The 19589-nt window shown below is 36.7% G+C and overlaps 1 protein-coding gene across 11 annotated transcripts in view; it reads right to left on the bottom strand.

The window, feature by feature from the left end:
• MEF2A (myocyte enhancer factor 2A) overlaps positions 1 to 19589 on the bottom strand; it is a 156725-nt gene that overhangs the window by 114261 nt on the left and 22875 nt on the right. The window contains exon 2 of one of the 11 annotated variants that reach the window (XM_037000442.2): positions 11584 to 11666. The exons of the other annotated variants lie outside the window; for them this stretch is intronic. The gene's annotated coding sequence lies outside the window, so the exon portion shown is untranslated. The remainder of the gene's footprint in view (positions 1 to 11583; positions 11667 to 19589) is intronic. 11 annotated transcript variants of the gene reach the window in all.

The following is a 19589-nucleotide window of genomic DNA, read 5'->3' as shown; positions in this document are numbered from 1 at the left end:
GTGAATATGTGGATTTCTTTTATCAAGTATGTTTTTATGTCTCTTGCCCTTTTTTCTACTGGTATGTCTCTGTCACATCACTTTGAATATTCTGATGTATGTCTTTTTTGAGTATTGCAAATACTTTCTTCCACTCTGGCTTGCCTCTCTACCCTACAAGTGGTAACTCTGCAAAAACAAAATTTCTTAATATTAAAGCAATCAAATTCACTGATTATTTTCATGTTAGTAGTTTTTTTTTTTTAGTTTGATATCATTAATCTACAATTACAGAAAGAACATTAAGTTTACTAGGTTCCCCCCTTCATCAAGTCCCCACCACATACCCCTTCACAGTCACTGTCCATCTGCGTAGTAAGATACTGTAAAATCACTACTTGTCTTCTCTGTGTTGTGCAGCCCTCCCCGTGTCCCCCATGCACTATACATGCTAATCATAATGCCCTCTTTCTTTTTCCCCGCCCTTATTCCTCCCTTCCCACCCATCGTCCCCAGTCCCTTTCCCTTTGGTAACTATTAGTCCATTCTTGGGTTCTATGATTCTGCTGCTGTTTTGTTTCCTCAGTTTTCCTTTGTTCTTATACTCCACATATGAGTGAAATCATTTGATACTTGTCCTTCTCCGCTTGGCTTATTTCACTGAGCATAATACCCTCTAGCTCCATCCATGTTGTTGTGAATGGTAGGATCTGTTTTTTTCTTATGGCTGCGTAATATTCCATTGTGTATATGTACCACACCTTCTTTATCCATTCATCTACTGATGGACATTTAGGTTGCTTCCATATCTTGGCTATTGTAAACAGTGCAGTGATAAATATAGGGATGCATATGTCTTTTTCAAACTGGAGTGCTGCATTCTTAGGGTAAATTCCTAGAAGTGGAATTCCTGGGTCAAATGGTATTTCTATTTTGAGCATTCTGAGGAACCTCCATACTGCTTTCCACAATGGTTGAACTAGTTTACATTCCCATGAGCAGTGTAGGAGGGTTCCCCTTTCTCCACAACCTCGCCAACATTTGTTGTTGTTTGTCTTTTCGATGATGGCGATCCTTACTGGTGTGAGGTGATATCTCATTGTGGTTTTAATTTGCATTTCTCTGATGATTAGCGATGCGGAACATCTTTTCATGTGCCTGTTGGCCATCCGGATTTCTTATTTAGAGAACTGTCTATTCAGCTCCTCTGCCCATTTAATTGGATTATTTGCTTTTTGTTTGATGAGGCGTGTGAGCTCTTTATATATTTTGGATGTCAATCCTTTATTGGATCTGTCATTTATGAATATGTTCTCCCATACTGTAGGATACCTTTTTGTTCTATTGATGGTGTCCTTTGCTGTACAGAAGCTTTTTAGCTTGATATAGTCCCACTTGTTCATTTTTGCCTTTGTTTCCCTTGCCCGGGGAGATATGTTCATGAAGAAGTCACTCATGTTTATGTCCATGAGATTTTTGCCTATGTTTTTTCTAAGAGTTTTATGGTTTCATGACTTACATTCAGGTCTTTGATCCATTTGGAGTTTACTTTTCTGTATGGGGTTAGACAGTGATCCAGTTTCATTCTCTTACATGTAGCTGTCCAGTTTTGCCAGCACCATCTGTTGAAGAGACTGTCATTTCCCCATTGTATATCCATGGCTCCCTTATCAAATATTAATTGGCCATAGATGTTTGGGTTAATGTCTGGAGTCTCTATTCTGTTCCACTAGTCTCTGGCTCTGTTCTTGTGCCAGTACCAAATTGTCTTCATTACTGTGGCTTTGTAGTAGAGCTTGAAGTTGGGGAGCGAGATCCCCCCCACTTTATTCTTCCTTCTCAGGATTGCGTTGGCTATTCGGGGTCTTTGACGGTTCCATATGAATTTTTGAACTATTTGTTCCAGTTCATTGAAGAATGCTGTTGGTAATTTGATAGGGATTGCATCGAATCTAGTATATTGCTTTGGGCAGGATGGCCATTTTGACGATATTAATTCTTCCTAGCCACGAGCATGGGATGAGTTTCCATTTGTTAATGACCTCTTTAATTTCTCTTAAGAGTGTCTTGTAGTTTTCAGGGTATAGGTCTTTCACTTTCTTGGTTAGGTTTATTCGTAGGTATTTTATTCTTTTTGATGCTATTGTGAATGGAATTGTTTTCCTGACTTCTCTTTCTATTAGTTCATTGTTAGTGTATAGAGAAGCTACAGATTTCTGTGTGTTAATTTTGTATCCTGCAACTTTGCTGAATTCCGGTATTAGTTCTAGTAGTTTTGCAGTGGAGTCTTTAGGGTTTTTTATATACAATATCATGTCATCTGCAAATAGTGACAGCTTGACTTCCTCTTTACTAATCTGGATTCCTTGTATTTCTTTGTTTTGTCTGATTGCCGTGGCTAGGACCTCCAGTACCACGTTGAATAACAGTGGGGAGAGTGGGCATCCCTGTCTTGTTCCTGATCTCAGAGGAAAAGCTTTCAGCTTCTCGCTGTTCAGTATGATGTTAGCTGTGGATTTACCATATATGGCCTTTATTATGTTGAGGTACTTGTCCTCTATGCCCATTTTGTTGATAGTTTTTATCATGAATGGATATTGAATTTTGTCAAATGCTTTTCCAGCATCTATGGAGATGATCATGTGGTTTTTGTCCTTTTTGTTGATGTGGTGGATGATGTTGATGGATTTTCGAATGTTGTACCATCCTTGCATCCCTGGGATGAATCCCACTTGGTCGTGGTGTATGATCCTTTTGATATACTGCTGAATTCTGTTTGCTAATATTTTATTGAGTATTTTTGCATCTACGTTCATCAGGGATATTGGTCTGTAATTTTCTTTTTTGGTGGGGTCTGGTTTTGGTATTAGGGTGATGTTGGCTTCATAGAATGAGTTTGGGAGTATTCCCTCTTCTTCTATTTTTTGGAACACTTTAAGGAGAATGGGTATTATGTCTTCTCTGTGTGTGTGATAAAATTCCGAGGTAAATCCATCTGGCCCCGGAGTTTTTTTCTTGGGTAGTTTTTTGATTACCGCTTCGATTTCTTTGCTGGTAATTGGTTTGTTTAGATTTTGTGTTTCTTCCTTGGTCACTCTTGGAAGGTTGTATTTTTCTAGGAAGTTGTCCCTTTCTTCTAGGTTTTCCAGCTTCTTAGCATATAGGTTTTCGTAGTAGTCTCTAATAATTCTTTGTATTTCTGTGGGGTCCGTCGTGATTTTTCCTTTCTCATTTCTAATTCTGTTGATGTGTGTTGACTCTCTTTTTCTTTTAATAAGTCTGGCTAGAGGCTTATCTATTTTGTTTATTTTCTCGAAGAACCAGCTCTTGGTTTCATTGATTTTTTCTATTGTTTTACTCTTCTCAATTTTATTTATTTCTTCTCTGATCTTTATTATGTCCCTCCGTCTGCTGACCTTAGGCCTCATTTGTTCTTCTTTTTCCAATTTCAATTACTGTGACATTAGACTATTCATTTGGGATTGTTCTTCCTTCTTTAAATATGCCTGGATTGCTATATACTTTCCTCTTAAGACTGCTTTTGCTGTGTCCCACAGAAGTTGGGGCTTTGTGTTATTGTTGTCATTTGTTTCCATATATTGCTGGATCTCCATTTTCATTTGGTCATTGATCCATTGATTATTTAGGAGCATGTTGTTAAGTCTCCATGTGTTTGTGAGCCTTTCTGCTTTCTTTGTACAATTTATTTCTAGTTTTATACCTTTGTGGTCTGAAAAGTTGGTTGGTAGGATTTCAATCTTTTGGAATTTACTGAGGCTCTTTTTGTGAGCTAGTATGTGGTCTATTCTGGAGAATGATCCATGTGCACTTGAGAAGAATGTGTATCCTGTTGCTTTTGGATGTAGAGTTCTATAGATGTCTATTAGGTCCATTTGTTCTAGCGTGTTGTTCAGTGCCTCTGTGTCCTTACTTATTTTCTGTCTGGTGGATCTGTCCTTTGGGGTGAGTGGTGTGTTAAAGTCTCCCAAAATGAATGCATTGCATTCTATTTCCTCCTTTAATTCTGTTAGTATTTGTTTCACATATATTGGTGCTCCTGTGTTGGGTGCATATATGGTTATAATGGTTATATCCTCTTGTTGGACTGAGCCCTTTATCATTATGTAACGTCCTTTATCTCTTGTTACTTTCTTTATTTTGAGGCCTATTTTGTCTGATACTAGTATTGCAACACCTGCTTTTTTCTCTCTGTTGTTTGCATGAGATATCTTTCTCCAACCCTTGACTTTTAATCTGTGCATGTCTTTGGGTTTGAGGTGAGTCTCTTGTAAGCAGCATATAGATGGGTCTTGCTTTTTTATCCATTCTATTACTCTGTGTCTTTTGATTGGTGCATTCAGTCCATTTACATTTAGGGTGATTATTAAAAGATATGTACTTATTGCCATTGCAGGCTTTAGATTTGTGGTTACCAAAGGTTCAAGGTTAGCCTCTTTACTACCTTACTGTCTGACCTCACTTGCTTATTGAGCTGTTATAAACACAGTCTGATGATTCTTTCTTTCCCTTCTTTTTCCTCCTCCTCCATTCTTCGTATGTTGGGTGTTTTGTTCTGTGCTCTTTTTAGGAGTGCTCCCATCTAGAGCAGTCCCTCTACGATACCCTGTAGAGGTGGTTTGTGGGAGGCAAATTCCCTTTTGCTTGTCTGGGAATTGTTTAATTCCTCCTTCATATTTAAATGATAACGGTGCTGGATACAGTATCCTTGGTTCAAGGCCCTTCTGTTTCATTGCATTAAATATATCATGCCATTCTCTTCTGGCCTGTAAGGTTTCTGTTGAGAAGTCTGATGATAGCCTGATGGGTTTTCCTTTGTAGGTGACCTTTTTACTCTCTCTGGCTGCCTTTAATACTCTGTCCCTGTCCTTGATCTTTACCATTTTAATTATTATGTGTCTTGGTGTTGACCTCTTTGGATCCCATCTCTCAGGAGTTCTGTGTGCCTCCGTAAGTCTGAGCAACTATTTCCTCCCCCAGTTTGGGGAAGTTCTCAGCAATTATTTCTTCAAAGACACTTTCTATCCCTTTTTCTCTCTCTTCTTCCTCTGGTACCACTATAATGCAGATATTGTTGCTTTTGGATAGGTCACACAGTTCTCTTAATACTGTTTCATTCCTGGAGATCCTTTTATCTCTCTCTGCATCAGCTTCTATGCGTTCCTGTTCTCTGGTTTCTATTCCATCAATGGCCTCTTGCATCTTATCCATTCGGCTTATAAATCCTTCCAGAGTTTGTTTCACTTCTGTAATCTCCCTCCGGACATCTGTGATCTCCCTCTGGACGTCTGTAATCTCCCTCCGGACTTCATCCCTTAGCTCTTGCATATTTCTCTGCAGCTCTGTCAGCAAGTTTATGATTTTTATTTTGAATTCTATTTCAGGGAGACTGGTTAGGTCTGCCTCTGCAGATCCTTTCTCAGGTGTAACTATCTTGGTCTGGACCAGATTTTTTTGCCTTTTCATGGTGATTGCAGTGGCTGTAGGCAGGTTGCGGGTGTGTCAGCTGGGAGAAGAAAGTCCTTTCCTGCTTGTTGGATGCCTTGCCCTTCTCCGCTGCCTGTGATGGCTACCTGCACTCCTGGAGCAGCCACCGGGTTAATCTCCTAAGCTGCTGTTGGCGGGGTCTCCGTTAGAGCAGCGCGGGGCCCTGTGGGGAGTGACAGGCATGCCAGGTGCGCTCCTCCGTGCTAGTGGCAACCCTGCTGGGCAGTTGTGTCACAGCAGCAGCCTTTGGGTCTGGCCCAGGTGGCTGTGCATTGGGCTGGGATTCCAGTCGGCTCCTGGGAGCGCGCCTGCTCCCTCTCTGGCTCCTCTGCCGGTGCGCACGGGGCTTTTCCGCACAGGCTTCTACCGGGCTCTGGCTTCACTGCTGCTGGTGCACGCGAGCTGCGCCCGAGCTGTTCGGTTGCACCACTGTGGGCTAGCCCTGTGGCGCACAGATCTGCTCTCAGTTCCTTCTAGCGCTTCCGCCCCCAGCGCGCGCTCCCACTCTCCTGCTACTGGGCGCATGTGTCGGGGTCCGCGCCAGTTGGAGGAACGACTGGCAGGCTGCCTAGTCCTGTGAAGGGCTTCAGAGCTGCACCGCCTCCATTTAGGGCGCCTACGTTTCCCCGGTATTCCCAGCTACCGGGACAACTTCGTCCAGCTATGGGGTCCCTGTCTCTTTAAGACTTGCAGAAAGCACTCACTTTTCTTTTGTCTCAGGGGCGCCGGTTGCGGGGACCTGCCCCCAGGTTTTGCTTCTCCGTCTCTCTAATATCCAGCACCCCGTGCACCTTGTGTCTGCGTTACGGATGCGGATTTCTAGAGCTGGTTGTTTAGCAGTCCTGGGCTTTCACTCCCTCCCCGTTCGACTCCTTTCTTCCTGCTGGATTTTGGGGTGGGGGAGTGTTCGGGTCCCACCCTGGCCGCGGCTTGTATCTTTCCCCCTTCGTGTTATGCTGAGTTCTCGTAGATGTAGATGTATCCTGGCTGCTGTACTGCATCCACTGGTGTCTCTTTTAGGAATAGTTGTATTTATTGTATTTTCATAAATATATATGTTTTGGGGAGGATATTTCCTCTGAACTACTCATGCCGCCATCTTCCCGTGATCCTCATGTTAGTAGTTTTTAATTATTCTTAAGAAACCTTTGCCTGTCAGAAGATTATGCTCATAATCTCCTGATGAAAGCTTCTAAAATTTTGTAATTTTGCCTTTCATATTGAGATGTACAAATCAATTTTAAATTGGTTTTTATATATCATTTAGAGTATGAGTCATCTTCTCTTTGGATCACCAATTGATCCAGTATCATTTATTGAATAATTCTTTGCCTATTACTCTAATGTCCTGGTTTTGTCATAAAGCAAGTGTCCATTTACACACTGGCCCTCTTCCATGCCTTTTATTTCTTTTGTTTATCGTTGTAGCATTATTTCATAGAAATAACTATGGTAGATCTATACATTTTGAGTAGAGAAAGTACTTCCACTTTGATCTTTCTTATTCAAGACTACCTAAAGCTATTCTTGGGCCACAAAATTTCCTTAAGACAGAAAACCAAAGCACACAAGCTAACAAAGTTTTTATAGTACTGATTTGGATTACTTTGAATTGAGAATAATCCTCAAACAAGTATGGACTATAACCATCAGAAAGGTACGACCTTAATGTGTAACTAAATAAACCCTACAATAAAGGCTGCTCTGGACTAATGCTGCCAAAGCTCTAAAAAAAAAAAGCCTCAAAAGGATTTAAGTGATATTAAGTAACTTGTATGTGTACAAAACAAAGTTCAACACTATATTAAAAAAATATAAAAAATGTCTTCACCCAACAATATCAAACTACAATGGCTATAGCATGCAAAAAAAAATTCATAGGTAATGAAGAGCAGAAGAAAAATGTTTCCCATAATAAGAAAAAATATCAATCAATACAGAGATACAGGAATGAAAAGTTAATGGAATTAACAGATAAGTACATTCAAACAATTATTATTTATAAGCTCTCTATGTTAGAAAAGGTAAAGGAAAATAAGAACATGGTGGAGAGAGAAATGGAAGAAAAAACTTCTAGAGGTGAAAAATAATTCTCATTAATAAAAAATATGCTGGATGGGATTAAGAACAGATTATACATTGCAGAAGAAAAGACCGGTGAATTTAGAGATATAACAGTATTAACCATCTAAATAAAGCAAAGGAAAAATAAAAGGAACATAAGTGGCAGGAGAGACAATATCAAATGTGTAACTAGAATTCCCACACTCCCACAACCAAAAAAAAAAAACAAAACCCTGGAGTAGGTGGGAGAGTTGAAGAAATAGTGGCCGATATGCTTCCAAATCTGATTTAAAAAAGAACTCCATAAAAACTATAAGCAAGATTTTTTCAAAGAAAACTATAGTAGGGCATATCATAATCAAATGATTATAAAACACCATCATCAAAAGTATTAGGAACAGAGAAAATAGAAAATTTACATATGAGGGTGCAAAATAAGAAATAACAGCAGACTTTCTCTCAGAAACTATGCAAAGTATTTCACAATATATTACCAGAGATAAAGATGGGCATTTCAAGATAGAGGATCCAATTCATCAAGAAGACAAAGGAAAAAAAAAAAAGCTCAATATGCATTCACCTAATAACAAAGCTTCAAAATACATGAACCAGGAAGTAAAAGTAAAAGCAGACAAATCCACAATTAAAGTTGAAGATTTCCACACTCTTCTCACAGCAGTTACTGGAACAATAGAAAATCAGAAGGGAATAAATCTTGAAGAACACTATCAACCTAATTAACATTTACAGAAAGCTCCACTCAACAGCAGCAGAATATACATTCTTAAGTGCATACAAACATTCATTAATACAGACCACATACTGCACTTTACACTAAGAACACAATGTTCTTGGACCACAACAGAATTAAGCTAGAAACCTAACAGAGAAAGATATTGGAAAAATTAACCAAATATTTAGAAATTAAATAGATCAAATCAAAATCACAAAAGAATTTAAAAGTTCTTTGAATTCCATGTAAATGAAGACACACCATAACAAAATACATGAGAAATGAAAATAAAAGGAAAAAAGAAAAAACTTACATTCTAAGATTGACAGAAGACTAATCAAAGTTTATATTTAAAAATATGAATTAAACTTCATCCTTCCTATCCTGTACATATGTAAGTTTTGGACTGAAGGATACTTTGCTTCAATGGGAAAAATGCCTTTTCTTCTAGTTCCCCAAACGAAAGATATCATTAAATGGGCTGTTCTTCAACCAAGGTTTAACAACAAAAATATATAGCAATGAGAAACTGGTATCAGAATAAAGTGTTTTAACAAGAAACTCATTCTGTAAATTCATAAAAGTTCTTACTACCACTTAATTACTCAATGAAAAATTTACACCTTCTGTTAAATAGAAAAGCTATTCTCAAAATGACAAGAACAAGAATAAAATGTCCTAAGTACCTTTCCCAAGTTTTTACTGACAAAATCATTCCACTTATAATGCTATCTAATATTAAAAATGTTAATGTTAACTTATTATAACACACCAAAAACTATCCCCTAACATTTTCAAAACAATATTACTTTGAAGTAATTATATAAATATATTATATATATAAATATAAAGTAATAATATAAAGTAAAAATATAATCCATTTATTTTCCATTTTGAATAGAAGGTGGAATTCAAATGACATTTCACTCATGAAAACTTTTGAGAGGACTACGTCGTATCTTACTGACATTTGAACCATTAACCTACTAGGCCAATGTAAGTTTTTAAATCCTATTCTAGGCTTTTGCAAATACGAGCCTATGATTTTGGGAATTAAATTCAAAGTAAAAAAAAAGTCATGGGGAAATGACAGCCTCTTCAACAACTGGTATTGGTAAAACTGGACAGCTACATGCAAGAGAATGAAACTGGATTATTGTCTATCCCCATACACAAAAGTAAACTCAAAATGGATCAAATAACTGAATATAAGTCATAAAACCATAAAACTCTAAGAAGACAACATAAGCAAAAATCTCTTGAATGTAAACATGAGCAACTTTTTCCTGAACATATCTCCTCAGGCAAGGGAAACAAAAGCAAAAATGAACAAATGGGACTACATCATGCTGAAAAGCTCTGTACAGCAAAGGACACCATCAGCAGAACAAAAGGGCACCCTAGAGTATGGGAGAATATATTTGTAAATGACATGCCCAGCAAGGGGTTAACATCCAAAATATATAAAGAATTCACAAGCCTCAACACCGAAAAAGCAAATAACCATATTAAAAAATGGGCAGAGGATATGAACAGACACTTCTCCAAAGAAGAAATTCAGATGGCCACCAGGCATATGAAAAGATGCTCCACATCGCTAATTATCAGGGAAATGCAAATTAAAATCACAATGAGGTATCACCTCATACCAGTTAGGATGGTCAACATAGAAAAGACTAACAACAAATGCTAGCAAGGATGAGGAGAAAGAGGAACGCTCCTACACTGTTGGTGGGAATGTAAACTAGTTCAACCATTGTGGAAAGCAGTATGGAGGTTCCTCAAAAAACTAAAAAAAGAAATACCATTTGACCCAGGAATTCCACTCCTAGGAATTTACCCTAAGAATGTAGGATCCCAGTGTGAGTAAAATCGTAATATTTCCAGAATATCTCGCCTGGTTTTAGTACATCTGCATATCAACAGGTGCTCAACCATGGAGAGAGGTATGGCTTTGGTTCATTTGCATATCCTCAGGGGTGGAGAGAAGTTCATTGCCATGTCAATGGGTAATTACCTGGGCAACCGAGGGCATGTCTGAACCTGAGAGTTTAAAGAGGGGTCAGCTTGTTTGCTTGCTTGCTTCTTCAGGAGCAGAGGAGATAGATAGCCCGGGACTGCAGTTTGTAAGCAATAAACGGGTTTTAAACTTTATTTCTCCCTTTGACTGATTTCAGTTTTTAGAGGTATTTTGCCCTGGGATTTCCTCTCCCTGGACTTACACCCAGTTTCAAAAAGACATATGCACCCCTGTGTTTATCACAGCACTATTTACAATAGCCAAGAAATGGAAGCAACTTAAGTGTCCATCAGTAGATGAACGGATAAAGAAGATGTGGTATATATACGCAATGGAATATTATTCAGCCATGAGAATAAAACAAATCCTACCATTTGCAACAACATGGATGGAGCTAGAGGGTATTATGCTCAGTGAAATAAGCCAGGTGGGTAAAGACAAGTACCAAATAATTTCACTCATCTGTGGAGCATAAGAACAAAGCAAAAACTGAAGGAACAAAACAGCAGCAGACTCACAGAACCCAAGAATGGACTAACAGTTACCAAAGGGAAAGGGACTGGGGAGAATGAGTGGGGAAGGAGGGAGAAGGGGAATAAGGGGCATTAGGATTAGCACACATAATATAGGAGGGGGGCATGGGGAAGGCAGTATAGAACAGAGAGGACAAGTAGTGACTCTATAGCATCTTACTATGCTGACAGACAGTGACCGTAATGGGCTATGTGGTGGGGACTTGATAATGGGGGGAATCTAGTAACCACAATGTTGCTCATGTGATTTTATATTAATGATACCAAAAAAAAAAAGTCCACGTTTTTAAAAGGTCCCTTAAATTTATCTAATTTTTTTTCTTTGACCCTTCCAACTTTTTAAGAAATAAGGCTAGATTCGTCCACCTCATGTTTCATATGAAAATCTTTCCTTAGCTTATGTAATAACTCCTGTCCTCAAACTGTTCTTCCTAATTATTATCATGGTAAATATGGACACCTACTTTAAATTTTTTTTCTTCTTTTTTTAAATAAGGGTAATTGATTTGGAAGATGGAAATGAGAAAGATGAAAAAGTCTGAGATTATCTCAGACAAAATATATGAGAAACTGTCATGATATAATATTATGCACAGCTGGATTTTATAAATTTCCTTAATTAATCTAAATTACTCTGCAAAATAAACTCCAAAATGACTGCCAGTCACGCTCACAAGACAGTCTAATTTTTAAAAAAGCATTTCCATTGTCTTCATTTACTTCATAATATAGAAGGAAATATGTCTTACTAGAAATGACGCATCAGCAAAAGTGCACTTATATATATGATCCTTGCAGAAATCCTTTTTTCCCTTTTCACAAAATGCAATTCCTTAATAAAGAAAAAAGTAAGATATGGGTTAGTAACTGTTCTTAATTCTATAACAGAATTAAATATACACTTCATTTTTACAAACTCCCATTCTCAATACTATGCCTATCAGCTCTACAAATATTTGCTGAATAATAGAAAAATAAAAATTTTAAGGTCAGAGGTTTTATTTGGCTAATGAAAACATGTTAGCCAACTGAGCATTTCTAATGTCACTGACCCATTTTTTCAGGAAATATCACTAAATGTTTAATATTCTATGTTCTTCAAGATTCACAAATTGGGTTTCCTACATCCCATCTTCCTACACTGCATATCACATGATATGCTTTGTATTTGCCTGGTACACACAGCCTACTGAATTTACGTTTTGATAAAACAAATCAAAGTATTCACTGAATTATGTTCTTATTTAGAAAACTGTCAATGGGTCAGTGATTTGTATTGGCATAAAATGTTTGTATATACAATGTGTATACTTGTAGCTTTGAAATATCAAAAGATCACCAGCTTAAAAAAAAACTGAGAGAACAATGAAATGAATATAATGAAAGTAAAATGCCAAAAATGAATATAAAACTGATCAATGCCAATAATTCACATTAATAAATGTACACTGGTGAATACTAACCAATGGATTAGTGCATAAAGAATAATCTAGTCCTGCTACATTTTGCTTGAAAATAGTAGCAAAATATTTAGGTAGAAAAGGGAAAGATGATAAAGGCCACCCCCTCCTCACCCAGATTGATCACCATCAATTATGCTAATCTAGTAACTTGGAAGTACATGATTGGGTAATTCTACCAATCCAAAAGTAAATCTGCTTCATCAAAAGAAAATGGTAATTTTGCCACACAAACACCAGTCTTTGAATCTGATTCAGCAATATTAATTATTGAGACTGTAATTTTGTTTCTATTTGAAATGAATACCTCCTCCAGAGAAGGGGAAAAAATTACAAATTGTCAACTATTCTTTTTATATTAATGAATTAAAATTAAGAGCTTGAACTTTAAAACACAAATAAGCCTTTTTTTTGCAAGGTTAAAAGGAGCTTGTTTTAAAAAGCCAAATTCAGCTTTTAATCTATTGTACTAAAGTGTAAAGAAGGAAAAAAATCTCCTCAAATATAGTTTCATAAACAACTTCCAAATCCACTAACTCAAAGTGAAACTATTTTTAATGGGTATATATATATTCAATCTAAACAAAACTATTTTAAAATGTATTTTATAACAACACCTTCGTATCAGTGTCACAATAGGAATTAAGTTTAGCAATGTGCTAATTAACTGAGCAAAATGGTAAATAACTGAGTAAACATAAATTTGATAGACATCACAATACTTATTCTTGTATCAAAACTCATTCTTCAATTCTATAAAAGAACTGTTACTGACAACCTGTTATTATACATAGTTCTCAAATAGTTTCTAAAAGGCAAACTCTAAAAGTCAAATTTTTAGAATTCTTTAATAATTATCTATAATGAAACACTCTAAGTTTTAAAAAATAAACCCAAAACTACTAACCAAAATGTTAGTGCTGCAGCCAGGTATTAAATTCATAAACTGAACCTTCAAATCCCATAAAGTCTGTCCTGGCAAGAGCTAGACAACCTGTACCTCTAATTGCTATCCCACCCAAACCTGTTTCAGTCAAGCTTCTAGCTCCCTCTACTTTTAAGTTAACTTACATACTTGTTAACATGGACTACAAGATGTCTCTCAAACTGTCAAGCTCTATAACTCAGTTCAACTTTTAAACCTCCGCTGGAAACAACCTTCCCCTGTCTCTTATCTGGATCAAATGTCCAGTTCAATGACACCTTCTGTGTGGACAAACTCAGGATACCTTGACTTCACCATCATTTCCAGGGGAGCAACATGATTACAGTTGGAAAACTAAGCATAAGTCTCTTCTATTATACAGTATGTTTTTTGAAGAGAAGGAACTCTATACTTTCTTAATTTTTATATCCCCAATATCTAGTCAATATGTGACATGTAATTCAATATAATCCATTCAGAAAATATTTACTGATCATCCAATATAGTCTAGACACTTTTCTAGGTGCTAGGGATAAATCCCTACCTCTATCCCTAACTTAATGGAACTTATGCAGGAGAGACCTATGATAAACAGTGAATGAGGGATGACAGAAAGTCCCAAATGAGAAAAAAAATAAAGCAGGAAATGAAGTACTGTCATAGGAAAGGGATTAAATTTTGAGAAAAAGCATCCAGTGAAGGCCTAATATAATAATAATAATAACTACAACAGCAGCAGTAACATTTGAGTATTGATCATATGCTAATCAGTACCCTAATTGCTTTATGCATGTTAACCTGATAGAGAGCCAACAATAGCTTCACTGTTATTCTCAAGAGGAAACTGAAAAACTAAGCAACTTGCCAAGGTCATACTCACTAAGCTACTAGTAAAGTGCTGAAGCCAGGATTAGGACCTAGACATGCATCTAACAGCTATGCATAACAAGTATCAAAGAAAAGAGGGTTCTATATGAAAACAGCTCCAAAGTCAATAGAGATTAAGACAAAAATGAAACAAACAAAAAACCCATGAAAAAGTCTATAAACACAATAAAAGGTAGATATTCACTGAAACAGGAATTTCATTCTGTGATCAAAACATAAGTTTAACAGCAATGGTGTTTTAATTCAAATGAGGGTCAGCTCTCATATATGGACATTGAATGACTCACGCCCTTAAAAGATTTCTGCTAACCAGCCATGATGCAATAACTAGCACCAGACACGTTCTCCCAACAAACCCAAATAGAACACCTATCAAATACATAAAATCGCAAAATACATCAGACAACCAGCAGCTCAGCCCTGTGATACCTGAAAAAAGGGAAAGTGTCCCCTAGTAATGCCTGGATGCACAGTCATAAGGGCAGCACAGGAATGGGAAACCAAGCAGATTATGATGGACTCTGTGAGTAGAACAGACAGTGACTAAAATAAAGGGAGGCTGAGGTAGAGGGAATCTACATAGTGGAGTAGCAGAGAGGATGGAGCTCAAGAAGAAAAACTACTAAAAACTGCAGAGACATTTCTAAAGCAGCTCTGCCCAAAGGAAAATAACATGAGCCTAAAATGTAATTTAAAGCTTTTTAGCAACCACATTTTAAAAGTAAAATGAAATCAGTTAAACTAATGTTAATTCATGTAATCCAATATGCTCAAAATATTATTATTTCAGGATATAATTAATGGAACAGATAGTTTACATTTTCTTTTATATAATAAGCTCCTGAAATTCAGTGTGTTTTTTACACACAGAGCATATTTCAATTTGAACTGGCCACAATCCAAGCTCTAATTAGCAATGTGTGGCTAATTGCTACCATACTTGAGAACACAGTTTTTTTCATTGAACATAAAGCTATGTATGAGTAAAGTGAAACTCTACTCGGCCAGGTGAAGAACAATGACCAGAAAGGAGTTCATTTTAAAGTTCCCAGAGATTACATAAAATAGCGGATGTTCTGGTTCCAACTAGAAAGGAGAAAGACCTCACTGAAACCACAGGCAGCAGTAAGGAAGTGAAGTAGGATCACCCCTCAGAAGCTGTACTAAACTAATCAGAGAGTACAGGCACACCAGACCCGCCAGAACAAAGTTTTAAAAAAAAAGCCACTGAAGTTTCAAACAGATCCACAAGAAACATAACAGCCTAACAAACAAAACTGAAATTTCTTGAAAGGAAATCAACAAAATCCAGACAACAATGTGATGAATGTCCAAGAGTCAGCCAAAACTTACTAAACATAAGAAACTGGACAGATGTATAACCAATAACAGAAAAAACCTGACAAAAAGAAACTCCCAGAAACAAGAAAGATGATCTTTAAAAGACACAACTTAAAAATATTCTGAACATTATTAAAGGACTTAAAGAGAAACAAAATGGAATTATTTTGAAAAGAAAGAGATTTCTAAAGATGAAAAATGTAGTACTTTAATAGAAAATCAACTGAATAGTCTTAGCAATAGATTAAACATGGTAGGGGAAAAAAGGTCCCTAAATTGAAGATGTAAAAACAGAAAGCAAAAAAAAGAAAGAAACAAACAAAGAGCAGATCATCAAGGGCCTGTGAGAGTATCAAGGGCAGTCTAAAATGGTGTAACTGGAGTCTGAGAAGGATGGAGAAGACAGAAAAAATATCTGAAGAAATAGGACAAAGAATTTCCAAATTTGAAGAAAACTGAACCCATATATTCAAGGAACTCAATGAACAAAAACAGGATAAGAACAAAGAAATGGCATCAAAGTTCATAATTAATAATCAAACTGCCGAAATTCAATAATATAGAGAAAATCTTAGCCAGCCAAAGCAGGGGGAAGACATTTCACACAGAGGAACAAAGATGAGAATTGCCACTCCTTGTAGAAAGTACTACAAACAGCTTTAAAATAAAGGAACAACACCATTAAAGTGCTAAAAAGAAAAAGCCTGTCAACAAAATCTACTTAAAGCAAAAATATCCTTCATAGATAAAGGGAAAATAAATATTTTCAGATGAAAAAAAGGCTGAGAATCTGTCATCAGCAGGCCTGCACTACAAGGAACACTGAAAGAAGTGATTTAGGAAGAAATAGATAGCAGAATTGTACATCAAAGTGAACCCTAATGTAAACTATGGACTTAGCTAATAATAATGTATCAGTATTTGTTCATCAACTTAAACAAATATACCACACCAATGCAAGATGTTAATAACAGGGGATATTGGAGGGCAGGGCAAGGGGGAGAAGGGAGAGAGGAAAGAAGAATATAGTTGACCCTTGAACAATATGGGTTCAAACTGCACAGGTCCACTTATAAGCAGATTTTTTTAAAATAAATATATTGGAAACATTTTGGAGATATATGACAATTTGAAAAAAATACTTTCTTTTCTCTAACTTACTTCATAGTAAGAATACAGTACATAATACATATAAATATACAAAATATGTGTTAATCAACTGCTTATGTTATCGGTAAGGCTATCAGAAGCTTAAGTCTGGGGGGAGTCAAAAGTTACACATGGATTTCCACGACATGGGGTCAGCACCCCAGCCCCCATCCCACACTGTTCAAGGATCAACCTGTATATGGGAATTTGGTACTTTTTGTTCAGTTTTTCTGTAAGCCTAAAACTGTGCTAAGAAATAAATCCATTAATTAAAGAAACAGAAACCTAGTCTACACAAAGGACAAGCAACAGAAATGGTAAACATGTGACTCTTATTTTCTTACTTTTTTTAAAAAGGTCATTCATTGTATAAAGCAACATAGCAACAGAGTACAGTAATAACAACATGTAGAATAAAATTGATGACAAAAATAGCACAAGGAATAAGGGGAAGAAATTGCAAATACATGTTAGTAAGGATATTTCATTATTCATAAAGAGACTAAAGTAGATTGCGTTAAGTTCCAAGGTGCATGTTGTAAAACTACATTAAAAGTAGAGACTGTCAGACTGGATAAAAATATCTACATTAATTGTAATGATACAGATAAGTGAAACACAAAATAGAAAATTGCAGGTTTGGTTCCAGAACACCACAGCAAGTATCACAATAAAACAATTCAAAGGAATTTCTGGTTTTCCAGTGCACATAAAAGTTATGTTTACACTATATTGTAGTCTATTAAATATGCAGTAACATTACATCTAAAAAAATGTACATACCTTAATTTAAAAATACCTTATTGCTAAAAAATACTAACATCAACTGAGCTTTCAGGTAGTCTTAATCTTTCTGATGGTGGAGGGTCTTGCCTTGACGTTCACAGATGTTGAAAGATCACAAGGGTGGCTGCTAAAGCCTGGGGTAGCTGTGGCAGTTTCTTAAAATAAGACAATGAAGTTGGCTACATCAGTTAACTCCTCCTTTCACAAACAAATTTTCTATACCATGTGATTCTGTTTGACAGCATTTTACCCACAATAGAACTTTTCTCAAAATTGGAGCCAATCTTCTCAAACTCTGCCACTGCTTTATAAACAAAGTTTATATAATATTCTAAATCTTTTGTTGTAATTTCAATAATCTTCACAGCATCTTCACCAGGAGTAGATTCCATTTCAAGAATTCTAATTCCACTTCTAAGTCTAGTTCCAGTGCTATCTCCATGACACCTGCAGTTACTTCCTCCACTTAAGTCTTGACTCCCTCAGTCATTCATGAAGGCTGGGATGAACTTCTCCAAACTCCTGTTAATATTGATATTTTGACATCTTCCCATGAATCATGAATGTTCTTAATGGCATCTACAATGGTGAATCCTTTCCAGAAAGTTTTCAATTTACTTTTGCCCAGATCCATCAGAGGAATCATTATCTATTGCAGCTACAGCCTTACGAATTTCTTAATAAAACTTGAAACTCAAAACTACTCCTTGGTCCATGGGCTGCAGAATGGATGTGGTGTTAGCAGGCATGAAAACAACACTGATCTTGTGTACATCTTCATCAGAGCTCTTGGGTGACCAGGTGCATTGTCAAGGAGCAGTAATATTTTGAGAGTAATCTTTTATTCTGGGCAGCAGGTCTCAAGAGTGGGCTCAGAATATTCAGTAAACCATGTTGTAAACAGATGTGCTGCCATCCAGGCTTTATTGTACTATTTATAGAACTCAGGCAGAGGAGACTTAATTTTTAAGGACCCTAGGATTTCAGAACAGCAAATGAGCACTGGCTTCAACTTAAAAGTCACCAGCTGCGTTAGCCCCTAACAAGAATCAGCCTGTTTTTTGAAGCTTTGAGACAGATATTGACCTTTCCTCTCAAATTATGAAAGTCCTAGATGATAACTTCTTCCAATATAAGGCTATCTAATTGAAAATCTGCTGTTTAGTGTAACCACCTTCATTAATGATCTTAGCTATATCTTCTGGATAACTTTCCACAACTTCTACATTAGCACTTTCTGCTTACCTTGCACCAGAGATGGCTTCTTTCCTTAAACCTCATGAACCAACCTCTGCTAACATCAAACTTTTCTTCTGCAGTTTCTTCACCTCTCTCAGCCCCCATGGAATTGAAGAGTTATTAGGGCCTTGCTCTGAATTAGGCTTTGGCTAGGGAATGATATGCCTGGTTTGATCTTCTCTCCAAACAACTAAAATGTTCTCCACATCAGCAATAGGCTGTTTTCACTTTTTTATCATTGATGTGCTCACTCACTGGAGTAGCACTTTTAATTTCCTTCAAGAACTTTTTCTTTGCATTCATAACTTTTGGTGCAAGAGGCCTAGCTTTAGGACCATCTCAACTTCTGACATGCCTCCCTCACAAAGCGTAATCATTTCTAGATTTTGATTTAAAGTGACAGACATAAGACTCTTTCTTTCACTTGCACATTTGGGATCACTGTAGGGTTATTAATTGGCCTAACTTCAATACTGTGTCTCAAGGAATAGGAAGACCCAAAGAGAGACCCGGCCAGTCAGTGGAGCAGTCAGAACACACACACTTACAAGTAAGTTCACCCTCTTATATTGGCAGCCCAAAACAGTTACATTTACAATAGTAACATCAAAGATCACTGGTCACAGATCACTATAACAAATATAATAATAAGAAAAAAAACTGGAATATTCCAAGAATAACCAAAATGTGACATAAATACAAAGTGAGCAAAATGGTGCCAATAGACTTGCTCAACACAGGGTCACCATGAACCCTAAATTTGTTAAAAACACAGTATCTGTAAAGTGCAATAAAGCAAAGCACAATGACAAGTAATGCCTCTAAATCTACAATTACAGATTTCAACACTCCTTCACAATAATCACCGAAACAAGTAGAAAATCAGTAAAGATACATAAGACCTGAACAACACTATGAACCAACTCGACCTACCTGAACTTTGTAACTCAGTTGGTACATGTCTCTT

The sequence above is a fragment of the Manis javanica genome, chromosome 18, assembly GCF_040802235.1.
Source record: "Manis javanica isolate MJ-LG chromosome 18, MJ_LKY, whole genome shotgun sequence".
Taxonomy (NCBI): domain Eukaryota; kingdom Metazoa; phylum Chordata; class Mammalia; order Pholidota; family Manidae; genus Manis; species Manis javanica.
Note: the sequence above shows the minus strand (reverse complement) of the source record. Positions and strands in the feature narration are given on the sequence as shown.